Below are 12,493 nucleotides of genomic sequence, written 5' to 3'. Positions count from 1 at the left end.
TACAGTGAATGTAAAAAGGAGTGGGTGCTGGAAATTAAAGAAAGCAATAGATCAAGCAACGAAAAATTCAAATTGCAGGAAGAATAAAGGAAATTGAGTGTTGGGATTCAAAACTGAGCAAGAAAATATAAATTGCAGTGAATCAGAGAAATGTAAGATGAAGTGAATCTGCAAAATATCTAAACAGCAAGGTAAAATTTCTTGAAAAAAAACATGAATAAACTTAGCTCATTGTAAAATCTAAAAGAGAAGATCCAAGAAAAGCAATGAGCTCAAGAAGCAGATCTGGATCTCAATTCTCTCTTGATCAAATAGAAAATAAATTGCAGAAGAAATGTAAGTGAAGCAGCAAGTGAAAGTTGGATTCAAATCCTTAATTTTTAGAATTATGCTGAAGAAGAACAAAGATGGATTTTAGATCAAAGATTGAAACAGAATTCCTTTAATCTCAATCCAAAACTCCAAACAGAAATCATAAATTCCAGAAGTAAGAGCTAACAGAAAGAGAAAATAGATCTCAATTCTTCAAATTCAAAAAGGAAAACTAAAAGAGAGAGCTCTCTACTCCTACTGCACCCTAGTGGAGCCAGCCTCCTTACAAAAAGGAAAATGATGCCTTATATAGGCTTTAAAAAGTGAAAATAAAAATGAAATTGAAAACAAATTAAATTTTAAAATGAAAATCCTAATCTAACTGTTCCTTGTGCCTTTGAGTGATGTCAATTAGGCTTTGCTTGCTTTGGATTCCAATGAAATGGGGTGATTTTTATTTAGCCTTGAATAAAAATGGGTTTGAAGAAGCATGGGTCCGGTTGGCTTTGGTTCAAGTTGGTTTGAGGCATGGGGCATGCTTCCAGGGAGTGCTCGGTTGACAAGGAGAGCGCAGCACTCCCCTTTGTTTGCCTCCAAATTGTTGCGCATGCCAAGCCTTTGCATGTCAAGCATCAGTGTAGCGCTCAGTGAATGCACTTAACCGAGCGCTCAATGCTTTGTTCCCTTGCACTTTTTTTGCGTGCCAAATTTTGCCCGTGGGTGCATTCCATAGCGCTCAGTGAATGGAGTGAGCGTAGCATCCCTTTGCTTGCAAGTGAGGCTCCAGGTTCGAATCCTTGCCAAACCATTTTGGTGCCTTTTTCCTTGCATTTTCATGAGGAGACCCACGATAAAGTTAACAACATTAACTTAGCGCTCTCTCAAAGAACGCTGATGCCTTGGCCTTGCTTGAGCCTTGCCCCCCTCTTTGAGCCTTGGTGGAAGCATTGTGGAGCAAATTCTTTGTGAATTAATGGAAGGTGGTGCCTTGCCTTAAGTGGAAGGCCTCAAGTTCGAATCCCAGCAAAGCCATTTTGGCTTATTTTCCTTGCAAGAAGTGTAGCGCTCCTTCCTTGCTTTCCTTGTGTCTCTCCCTTCAAATCTTGGTGAAGCCACTTTGGTTTATATTTGCTTGTTTTTAGTTCTTAAAGATGCCTTTCACTCGTGCCTCACTTTCATGCCAAATATGAATTGCCATATATTGTTGGAAAGCTCTGAATGTCAGCTTTCCAACATAACTAGAAGCACATCAATTGGACGTCTGTAGCTCAAGTTATGGCCCTTTGAAGGAGGCATGGTCATGCTGTGAATGCCCAAGTTTAACTTAGCGAAAAATTTTGCTCCCAAGCTGAATTTGAACTCTTGTAGCGCTCGGTTAACTTAATGAGCGCAGTATTCCCTTGATTTGGTCATGGGCCACGCTTAAAAGCGTGGCCTAAGGCTCCAAAGTGTATTCCAACTTCAAAGTGTGCCCCAAAACTCTTTTTTATCCTTTTTAGCTTTTTTGTGCTTCTTTGCTTTTTCTTTCTTATTTTCTACAAAATTTATAAAATTAAAAGATCAAAGAAATATACCATTTAAGCACAAAAGAATGCAATATTTAAGCACTAATCATCAATTTCTTGTATAAAAAAGCATAGAAAAACATGACATGGTGACATGTCATCACAACACCAAACTTAAACCTTGCTTGTCCCCAAGCAAGAAAAGAATCATGCAATAAAAATTGACAATCCAAGGTGAGAAGGATAGCAAGTTAATGTTCATGGTAGGCTAGTTTCTATGCATGCTACAATCACAAAAGAAATATAAATCATTGATGTTTTATCTAGCTCATTTTATGAAATCTTTTCCTTATAATTTTCCCTTGAAACAAGCTTTTGATTTTTTTATTGGCTTCTCCTTTTGGGTGCTTTACCCATGAGTTGATAACAAATCTACAACTCTAAATGCTTTGTTTTCAAATATTACCACTTGGTACATAAGCACCACAAGCATTTAATTAGAGGACTTCATCATTTGTTTCTTTACTTAACTCTCTAATCATTGATGCTTAGAGCTTTGAGCATTGAGGGAGTGCATTTGCACTTGAGCCTAGCCTTGAATCTAAGTGTTTTGTTTTCAAGCTTTTTGCCTAATACATAAACACCACAAGTACTTAGCAAATAAATTGCCATTGGTACTCAAAGCCTTCAGCTTTCTCATTCTTTCCCTTTTTCTTTTCTTACCCTTTTTTGCATTTACTTTTTCAAGGTTTTCATGATTTCAAAAGATTTCACAAAATGTACTAGATGAAAACTTCAATTAAATAAAATCTAATGCAATTGAGCAACAATTAACCATACTAGCTTTCCAATACTTGTATGCACATGCTAAGTTCTTCTTCAATTCCTTGTTTGTTTATGATCATGATGCTTTATTTCTTTGGACTTTACAAAACTCAAGTTGGTGGTCATAATGTCACAGCAACTTCTAGCAACGCGTATGCATGACCGACGTGTACGCGTGACAGAGCGTCACGTGCTGCATTATCAGAACTCGTTGGGGGCGATTTCTGGGCTGATTTGGACCCAGTTTCAAGCCCAAAAATGCATACTAGAGGCAGGGGTGTAGCTGAGACTGAGGACAATTCATTCATGACTTTCACTTTAGTTTAGTTTTAGTTTTGGGAATTCTAGAGAGAGAAACACCACTTCTCCTAGGGTTCTTAGCATTCTCAGTTTTTGTTTTTGGATTGGATATTGAGAGAGCTGCTACTACCTTCGATTGAAGTCGTCATCGTTATAGTTTGCCTTTCTGTTACCTTTACTCTTTTGTTTTTCCATTGAGTTACTTGAATTCATGTTTGGATTTTGCTACTTTTGAATTTATTAATGTAATGAACTATTTTTATATTTAATTCTATTGCTTGTTTAATTCCTTTTAATTAAAAGTCAGTGCCATTTTTTATTTTATTAAATTATTATGATTACCATGTCTGTTATCTACTTCCTTAACATGTTTGTGAAAATGGCATTCATGTTAATGGAGTAGACTCCCAACTTGGCTTTGGAGTTGATTAATTGGAAACCCTTGAATTGGAATACTCAAGTATTAATTTGTAATTGGAAATTGTTGGCTAACTCAATTTTCATAAACTCTAGTCCTTCCCTAGGAAGTGGCTAGGACTTGTGAATCAGAGTTAGTGCTATCCACTTGACTTTCCTTCATTAGTTAGAGGATAACTAAGTGGAAGCAATAAACTTTTACTATTATACTTGGGAAAATCAACAAGGATAGAAACTCCAATTAATCTTCTCCTAGCCAAGACCTTTTATTTCAAATATATAAAATCTCTTGTCATTTTTTTATTACTTTAATTGAGAGTCATTTATTTTCCATTTTCCAATTCTAAAATTTCTCAGAAAATTTCTGACCAATAAATTGCACCTTATGTCAACTCTTTCAGAAATGACCTGGGAATTCCACTCCCAGTTATTTAATTCTAATTGAGACACAAATTAAATTGATAGTGGGAATTTTGTCGATTAAGACTGTAAATTAGAAAAATTCTCTCTTCAGAAAAAGAGAGAGAGAGAAAACGACGGGGTCATTTTTTTTGTTCCTATTCATCTTTTTTTGTGCAAATCAAAAGAAAGCGCTTTTACTACATACAAATACAAAGAAATTTCGGAATTTTTCTATAATTCATGAATTCGATTATTTAATTTATTTAGAATTCTATCTAATTTTGAAATTTTTTATTATTCTATCTAATATTAACATAACCTATTCTATTCTATGAGAGATTCTTTTATATTTCAAAATCCAAGGTATAATATTATTATGTATAGTATTCTAAATCTAGAATACTAAAACTGACAACGCTATTTTTATTAAAATTTCTTAACCGGCAATTTTTCACCCACCAAATTTTTGGCGTCGTTGTCGGGGAGTTGCAATAGTGTGCTAAATTATTGGTTGGTGTAAATATTTTTATATTTACATAATTGCATTTTTTATTTATTTTTATTTGTGTGCTTTCTGTTTATTAGTAATTTTATTATTTAATTTTCTTAATATATTTTATTACCATGAGCTATATGTTTCTTTCATTGAATAACGCGTTCATTACCGGATCCGAGCTTAGCCGCGTTTGATCTTGAAATTAAAAAGACCATTTCACGTATTAGGCGAGCTCGGCGTTGGTTAGCCCCTGAGGGTGGTGAAGGGGTCTCATCCAATTCACCAGTCTTATCTGAGGTTGAATCTGAAGCGTCATTTGAGGAGGAAACTAGTTCCTCTCCTGCTAATTCTGTTGACGCTTCTTCTATTGATTTAAGTGCAGGTACTATGGCAGAGCCTAGAAGGATTACTCTCAAGGAAGCGGGAGCTCCAAATTTTACACTGCAACCATATCAAGCACGTCATCCGAATTTGACTGCGGATTTTGAACTGAAGACCGCTTTGATAAATCTCTTACCTAAGTTCCACGGCTTACTTGCTCAAGAGCCTATTAAGCACCTTAGGAATTTTCAGATAGCTTGCTCAATTACTAGGCGGCATGGTGCTGATGAGACCGCCGTCTGGTTATATGCCTTCCCATTTTCTCTGGAGGGAAAGGCGAAGGAATGGTTCTACACTCAACCAGAAGCTGTTGTTACTAATTGGGATTCGCTCATAAGGGAATTCCTAGCCAAGTTCTTTCCAGCAGAAGTTATAGATAGATTGAGGAAGGAGATTTCCTGCATCATTTAAGGTGAATCAAAGACCTTCTATGAGTTTTGGGAACGCTTCAGGAATCTCCTATACTCATGTCCCCATCACAAGATTGACCAGTTGGTGTTGATTAGCTATTTCTGCCAAGACATAAAGCCTCAAGATAAGACTCTCTTAGATGCTGTGAGTAATGGCTCTCTGACGAAGTACAAGACGGTGACAAAAGCGTGGCAACTGATCACTGATCTAGCTGAGTCTACCCGAAATGCAAGGTAAAGGAATAACCATCCTAAGGCGATTGTAGAAGCTTCTTCTAGTAGTGAGACCGCTGCTCTCACCAAGACTCTGGGAGAGATGACCAATATACTCAAGCAGCTCCAGCTGAATCAACAACAACCTCCGCCTCCTCCACAGCAGCAATGTCAACAGTTGGTCCCTCAAAGAGTATGTGGAATATGTGCTTGCTATTCCCACTATACTGATGAATGTTGGTGCGCGAAATTGTGAACTATACTTTTTCACAACTCTCATAATCCCCGGTAATGGCTCCAAGAACTTGGTGGCTCAATACCATGGCATTACACAACTTCGCACAACTAACCAGCAAGTGCACTGGGTCGTCCAAGTAATAAACCTTACGTGAGTAAGGGTCGATCCCACGGAGATTGTTAGTATTGAAGCAAGCTATGGTCATCTTGTAAATCTTAGTCAGGCAAACTCAAATGGTAATGATGGTGATAAACGAAAATAACATAAAGGTAAAGATAGAGATACTTATGTAATTCATTGGTAGGAACTTCAGATAAGCATATGAAGATGCCTTCCCTTCCGTCTCTCTGCTTTCCTACTGCCTTCATCCAATCCTTCTTCCTCCTTTCCATGGCAAACTCGTGTAGGGTCTCACTGTTGTCAGCAGCTACCTCCCATCCTCGCAGTGAAAGCTAATGCACACACTCTGTCACAGTGCTGCCAATCACCGGTGTGGTTCCCTCCCCTACTGGAATAGAATCCAGTGATTCTTTTGCGTCTGTCACTAACGCCCAGTAAGTTACAGGTTTGAAGCACGTCACAGTCATTCAGTCATTGAATCCTACTCAGAATACCACAGCCAAGGTTAGACCTTCCGAATTCTCTTGAATGCCGCCATCAGTTCTTGCCTATACCACGAAGACTCTGATCTCACGGAATGGTTGGCTCGTTTGTCAGGCGAGCACTCGGTTGTCAGGCGATCAACCATGCATCGTGCAATCAGGAATCCAAGAGATATTCACTAAGCCTCAAATGCTTGTAGAACGAGAGTGGTTGTCAGTCACTTTGTTCATGGGTGAGAATGGTGATGGGCGTCAATCATCACCTTCATCAAGTTGAAGAACAAGTGATATCTTGGATAAAGAACAAGCGGAATTGAACGGAAGAACAATAGTAATTGCATTAATACTCGAGGTACAGCAGAGCTCCACACCTTAATCTATGGTGTGTAGAAACTCCACCGTTGAAAATACATAAGCATAAGGTCTAGGCATGGCCGAATGGCCAGCCTCCCAATGAACTAAGATAGCATACAATGAAGATAGCTACCAAAGTCTACTTAAGATCTAAAAGTGATCAAAAGCTCTCTAATACAATAGTAAAAGGTTCTACTTATAAGAAACTAGTAGCCTAAGGTGTACAGAAATGAGTAATTGACATAAAAATCCTCTTCCGGGCCCACTTGGTGTGTGCTTGGGCTGAGCAATGAAGCAAATTTCGTGTAGAGACTCTTCTTGGAGTTAAACGCCAGCTTTGGTGCCAGTTTGGGCGTTTAACTCCCATTTGGGTGCCAGTTCCAGCGTTTAACGCTGGGATTTCTTGAGGTGACTTTGAACGCCGGTTTGGGCCATCAAATCTTGGGCAAAGTATGGACTATCATATATTGCTGGAAAGCCCAGGATGTCTACTTTCCAACGCCGTTGAGAGCGCGCCAATTGGGCTTCTGTAGCTCCAGAAAATCCGCTTCGAGTGCAGGGAGGTCAGAATCTAACAGCATCTGCAGTCCTTTTTGGTCTCTGAATCAGATTTTTGCTCAGGTCCCTCAATTTCAGCCAGAAAATACCTGAAATCACAGAAAAATACACAAACTCATAGTAAAGTCCAGAAAAGTGAATTCTAACTAAAAACTAATAAAAATATACTAAAAACTAACTAGATTATATCAAAAACATACTAAAAACAATGCCAAAAAGTATACAAATTATCCGCTCATCACAACACCAAACTTAAATTGTTGCTTGTCCCCAAGCAACTGAAAATTAAATAAGACAAAAAGAAGAGAATATGCAATGAATTCCAAAAACATCTGTGAAGATCAGTATTAATTAGATGAGCGGGGTTTTTAACTTTTTGCCTCTGAACAGTTTTGGCATCTCAATCTATCCCTTGAAATTCAGAATGATTGGCTTCTTTAGGAACTCAGAGTCCAGATAGTGCTAATGATTCTCTTAGTAAGATATGATGATTCTTGGACATAGCTATTTATTGAGTCTTGGCTGTGGCCCAAAGCACTCTGTCTTCCAGTATTACCACCGGATACATACATGCCACAGACACATAATTGGGTGAACCTTTTCAGATTGTGACTCAGCTTTGCTAAAGTCCCCAATTAGAGGTGTCCAGGGTTCTTAAGCACACTCTTATTTGCCTTGGATCACAACTCTTATTTCTCTAAAATATTTTTTTTTCTCGTTTCCTTTTTTCTCGGTTTTTTTTTTCGGTTTTTTTTTTTTTTTTTTTTGAAAATGCTTTTTCTTGCTTCAAGAATCATTTTATTGATTTTTCAGATCCTCAGTAACATGTCTCCTTTTTCATCATTCTTTCAAGAGCCAACATTCATGAACCACAACTTCAAGATATATATGCACTGTATACACATACATTCAGAGAACAAAAATATTGCCACCACATCAAAATAATTAAACTGTTATAAAATTCAAAATTCATGCAATTCTTCCTTTTTCAATTAAGCACATTTTTATTTAAGAAAGGTGATGGATTCATAGGACATTCATAACTTTAAGGCATAGACACTAAGACACTAATGATCATAAGACACAAACATGGATAAACATAAGCATAAAATTCGAAAAACAGAAGAACAAATAACAAGGAAATCAAAGAACGGGTCCACCTTAGTGATGGCGGCTCTTTCTTGCTCTTGAAGATCCTATGGAGTGCTTGAGCTCCTCAATGTCTCTTCCTTGTCTTTGTTGCTCCTCCCTCATGATTCTTTGATCTTCTCTAATCTCATGAAGGATGATGGAGTGTTCTTGGTGCTCCACCCTTAATTGTCCCATATTGGAACCCAACTCTCCTAGGGAGGTGTTTAGTTGCTCCCAATAGTTTTGTGGAGGAAAGTTCATCCCTTGAGGAATCTCAGGGATCTCATGATGAGTGGGATCTCTTGTGTACTCCATCCTTTTCTTGGTGATGGGTTTGTCCTCATCAATGGGGATGTCTCCCTCTATGTCAACTCCAACTGAATAACAGAGGTGACAAATGAGATGAGGGAAGGCTAACCTTGCCAAGGTGGAGGTCTTGTCCGCCACTTTATAGAGTTCTTGGGCTATAACCTCATGAACCTCTATTTCTTCTCCAATCATGATGCTATGGATCATGATAGCCCGGTCTATGGTAACTTCGGACCGGTTGCTAGTGGGAATGATTGAGCGTTGTATGAACTCTAACCATCCTCTAGCCACGGGCTTGAGGTCATGCCTTCTCAATTGGACCGGCTTTCCTCTTGAATCTTGCTTCCATTGTGCGCCCTCTTCACATATGACTGTGAGGACTTGGTCCAACCTTTGATCAAAGTTGACCCTTCTAGTGTAAGGATGCTCATCTCCTTGCATCATAGGCAAGTTGAACGCCACCCTCACACTCTCCGGACTAAAATCCAAGTATTTCCCCCGAACCATAGTAAGATAATTCTTTGGATTCGGGTTCACACTTTGGTCATGGTTCTTGGTGATCCATGCATTGGCATAGAACTCTTGAACCATCAAGATTCCGACTTGTTGAATGGGGTTGGTAAGAACTTCCCAACCTCTTCTTCGGATCTCATGGCGGATCTCCGGATATTCACCCTTTTTGAGTGAAAAGGGTACCTCGGGGATCACCTTCTTCAAGGCCACAACTTCATAGAAATGGTCTTGATGCACCCTTGAGAGGAATCTATCCATCTCCCATGACTCGGAGGTGGAAGCCTTTGCCTTCCCTTTCCTCTTTTTAGAGGTTTCTCCGGCCTTGGATGCCATAATGGTTATGGAAAAACGAAAAAGCAACGCTTTTACCACACCAAACTTAAAATGTTTGCTCATCCCTGAGCAAAAGAAGAAAGAAGAGAGTAGAAGAAGAAGAAATGAGGAAGAGGGAGATGGTGGTGAATTCGGCCAAAGAGGGGGAGAAGTGGTGTTTAGGTTGTGTGAAAATGAAGGGTTGAAGAGGGGTATATATAGGAGAGAGGGGGGTGAATGGTTCGGCCATTATGGGTGGGTTTGGGAGGGAAAGTGGTTTGAATTTGAAGGGTGAGGTTGGTGGGGATTTATGAAGGATGGATGTGAGTGGTGAAGAGAAGGGTAGGATTTGATAGGTGAGGGGTTTTTGGGGAAGAGGTGTTGAGGTGATTGGTGAATGGGGGAAGAAGAGAGAGAGTGATGGTAGGGTCCTGTGGGGTCCACAGATCCTGTAGTGTCAAGGAAAAGGCATCCTTGCACCAAATGGCATCAAAATCCACGTTTTGAGCCATTTCTGGCGTTAAACGCCGGGCTGGTGCCCATTCCTGGCGTTTAACGCCAGGTTCTTGCCCTTTACTGGCGTTTAACGCCAGTCTGGTGCCCCTTTCTGGCGTTAAACGCCCAGAAGGGTGCCAGACTGGGCGTTAAACGCCCAACTGCTAGGCTGACTGGCGTTTAAACGCCAGCAGCATCTTCCTCCAGGGTGTGCTGTTTTTCTTCCTGTTTTTCATTCTGTTTTTGCTTTTTTCATTGTTTTTGTGACTTCTTATGATCATCAACCTACAAAAAAGATAAAATAACAAAGGAAAATAATTAATTATAAAACATTGGGTTGCCTCCCAACAAGCGCTTCTTTAATGTCATTAGCTTGACAGAGGACTCTCATGGAGCCTCAGAAATGCTCAGAACCGTGTTGGAACCTCCCAACACCAAACTTAGAGTTTGAATGTGGGGGTTCAACACCAAACTTAGAGTTTGGTTGTGGCCTCCCAACACCAAACTTAGAGTTTGACTGTGGGGGCTCAGTTTGGCTCTGTTTTGAGAGAAGCTCTTCATGCTTCCTCTCCATGAAGACAGAGGGATATCCTTGGGCCTTAAACACCAAGGATTCTTCATTCACTTGAATGATCAACTCTCCTCTATCAACATCAATCACAGCCTTTGCTATGGCTAGGAAGGGTCTGCCAAGGATGATGGATTCATCCATGCACTTCCCAGTCTCTAGGACTATGAAATCAGCAGGGATGTAATGGTCTTCAATCTTCACCAAAACATCCTCTACAAGTCCATAAGCTTGTTTTCTTGAGTTGTCTGCCATCTCTAGTGAGATTTTTGCAGCTTGTACCTCAAAGATACCTAATTTCTCCATTACAGAGAGGGGCATGAGGTTCACACTTGACCCTAAGTCACACAAGGCCTTCTTGAAGGTCATGGTGCCTATGGTACAAGGTATAGAAAACTTCCCAGGATCCTGCCTCTTTTGAGGCAATTGCTGCCTAGACAAGTTATCCAGTTCTTTGGTGAGCAGAGGGGGTTCATCCTCCCAAGTCTCATTTCCAAATAACTTGTCATTTAGCTTCATGATTGCTCCAAGGTATTTAGCAACTTGCTCTTCAGTGACATACTCATCCTCTTCAGAGGATGAATACTCATCAGAGCTCATGAAAGGCAGAAGTAAGTCTAATGGAATCTCTATGGTCTCAATTTGAGCCTCAGATTCCCAAGGTTCCTCATTGGGGAACTCAGTGGAGGTCAGTGGACGTCCATTGAGGTCTTCCTCAGTGGCGTTCACTGCCTCTTCTTCCTCCCAGAATTCGGCCATATTGAGGGCCTTGCATTCTCCTTTTGGATTTTCTTCAGTATTGCTTGGGAGAGTGCTTGGAGGAAGTTCAGTAATTTTCTTGCTCAGCTGACCCACTTGTCCTTCCAAATTCCTAATGGAGGACCTAGTTTCAGTCATGAAACTTTGAGTGGTTTTGATTAGATCAGAGACCATGGTTGCTAAGTCAGAGGTACTCTGCTTAGAATTCTCTGTCTGTTGCTGAGAAGATGATGGGAAAGGCTTGCTGTTGCTAAACCTGTTCCTCCCACCATTATTGTTATTGAAACCTTGTTGAGGTCTCTGTTGATCCTTCCATGAAAGATTTGGATGATTCCTCCATGAAGGGTTATAGGTGTTTCCATAGGGTTCTCCCATGTAATTCACCTCTTCCATTGAAGGGTTCTCAGGATCATAAGCTTCTTCCTCAGATGAAGCTTCTTTAGTACTGCTTGGTGCATTTTGCATTCCAGACAGACTTTGAGAAATCATATTGACTTGTTGAGTCAATATTTTGTTCTGAGCTAATATGGCATTCAGAGTGTCAATCTCAAGAACTCCTTTCTTCTGACTAGTCCCATTGTTCACAGGATTCCTTTCAGAAGTGTACATGAATTGGTTATTTGCAACCATTTCAATCAGTTCTTGAGCTTCAGTAGGCGTCTTCTTCAAATGAAGAGATCCTCCAGAAGAGCTATCCAAAGACATCTTGGACAGTTCAGAGAGACCATCATAGAAAATACCTATGATGCTCCATTCAGAAAGCATATCAGTGGGACACTTTCTGATCAATTGTTTGTATCTTTCCCAAGCTTCATAGAGGGATTCTCCTTCCTTCTGTCTGAAGGTTTGGACTTCCACTCTAAGCTTACTCAATTTTTGAGGTGGAAAGAACTTTGCCAAGAAGGCATTGACTAGCTTTTCCCAAGAGTCCAGGCTTTCTTTAGGTTGAGAGTCCAACCATGTTCTAGCCCTGTCTCTTACAACAAAAGGGAATAGCATCAGTCTATAGACCTCAGGGTCTACCCCATTAGTCTTGACTGTGTCACAGATTTGCAAGAATTCAGCTAAAAACTGATGAGGATCTTCCATTGGAAGTCCATGGAACTTGCAATTCTGTTGCATTAGAGAAACTAATTGAGGCTTAAGCTCAAAGTTGTTTGCTCCAATGGCAGGGATAGAGATGCTTCTCCCATAGAAGTCGGGAGTAGGTGCAGTAAAGTCACCAAGCACCTTCCTTGAATTGTTGGCATTGTTGTTGTTTGTGGCTGCCATTTGTTCTTCTTCCTTGAAGAATTCGTCCAAGTGCTCTAAAGAGAGTTGTGCCTTGGCTTCTCTTAGCTTTCTTTTCAAGGTCCTTTCAGGTTCAGGATCAGCCTCAACAAGAATGCCTTTG

The 12,493-nt window shown here is 40.0% G+C and overlaps 1 non-coding gene across 1 annotated transcript; it reads left to right on the top strand.

Moving 5' to 3' along the window:
• Nucleotides 1–11,859: 11,859 nt before the first annotated feature.
• On the top strand, nucleotides 11,860–11,967 carry LOC114927683 (small nucleolar RNA R71). The gene has a single exon (XR_003818393.1). It is a non-coding gene; the product is annotated as a small nucleolar RNA R71 (small nucleolar RNA).
• The last annotated feature ends 526 nt before the right edge of the window (nucleotides 11,968–12,493 follow it).

This window comes from Arachis hypogaea, chromosome 4 (assembly GCF_003086295.3).
Source record: "Arachis hypogaea cultivar Tifrunner chromosome 4, arahy.Tifrunner.gnm2.J5K5, whole genome shotgun sequence".
NCBI lineage: Eukaryota > Viridiplantae > Streptophyta > Magnoliopsida > Fabales > Fabaceae > Arachis > Arachis hypogaea.
Note: the sequence above shows the minus strand (reverse complement) of the source record. Positions and strands in the feature narration are given on the sequence as shown.